Source organism: Chanos chanos, chromosome 3 (assembly GCF_902362185.1).
Source record: "Chanos chanos chromosome 3, fChaCha1.1, whole genome shotgun sequence".
NCBI lineage: Eukaryota > Metazoa > Chordata > Actinopteri > Gonorynchiformes > Chanidae > Chanos > Chanos chanos.
The window spans coordinates 20,240,786-20,242,152 of record NC_044497.1 but is presented as its reverse complement, the minus strand read 5'-3'; positions in this window follow the sequence as shown (position 1 = coordinate 20,242,152).

Here is a 1,367-nt window from a genome sequence, read left to right as displayed (position 1 = left end):
CTCAGTATTTGTTTGGTTCACAGGGGATAACAATCAGACTGATTGCATCTAACACTCACATGCACAAACTCCCAGGACACAACAAAGGATGCTTAAGAGGCCAATATCTGGGTTTTTTTTTTTTTTTTGCTTTTTTTTGTATAAAGCCACTATTCAAAATCTTTGGGGAGCTGCTTTGGATGACTGTGGTTTCAGACATTCGTCAGTTTTCCCGTGAACTCTGACCCTAGAGACTTTTCTCAGTGCGGGAACATTGTAGCCATGGATGTACAGCTGTCACCGTGCCGTCTACTGTAAAAGAATGCTCCTTACCTTCTGTAGCATTCGTTCATTCATTCATTCTTCTGCTGTGTCCTGGAACATGCCCGGGCTCCGCTGACACAGCTTGTATTAAAGCTTTGTCTTCACTGTGACTGGGTTGTCCCTGAGTGGATTACACCATTCTGTGGTCTGTCTGTACTATGATGTAATCTCTCCAGGAGCTCTTTAGATTAATGCTTATTTAATTTCACTGCTTAATCATGCCCACAGAGGTGAGAATATTAATCACTGTCAGGACTTATTTGTGAGCATTGTTTAAAATTGTATTAATGATTTCTGAATCATGTACTGTAAAGCTATTTTAATTAAATATTCTAGACTCAGACCATTTGTCAAGTGCGAACACCCTGATGATGTTTGTGTTTTTCTATAGCAGGGACTTTTTGTTCTGTGTTCAGTTTCACTTAGATATCCATGTATGGCTTCTACTCTATGTTCAAGCCTGTTCTTTTAAACCACTGCAGTTCTACATACTGTATTGTTTGTTGATTCAAAGATGGTCGTGCACCCTTACAGTTTTGGATGATGTGAATCTCCTCACAATGTGTCTGATGCCAAAAAATTGCCAACTAAATAGAAAAATTAGAATGGCATTAAAAATGTATGTACCATTTAATTATGATTAAGCTTTTATACATTTGACTGAGATTTAGAAAATGTGACAGAGCCAAGAAGAACTGTGTTATTTTCAGTGGTGTTGGAGAGGGAAGTTCAGGGGTAAAAAAGAATGCATTTCAGGGCTGAGGGAAAAGGAGAATGTGAATGAAATGGGTCAATGTGTGTTAGGACTATATGGAATGAAGCTGGGGAAAAAATATCATTCTCGTTCTCATAAATAAACAGGCTAATTCATGCTATAATTAAGCAAAACCATGGCAACAACAACCATAACAACATCAACAACAAAAACAACAACAAAATAACAGGAAACAGAAGTAAATACAACTCAGTGCAGGACTGTAGATGGTTAACCACAGTATCCTCGGTCCACTCCTGGGGACCCACCAAAGCAGCAGAACGTGTGTTGCAGAATATGATTGTTAGAG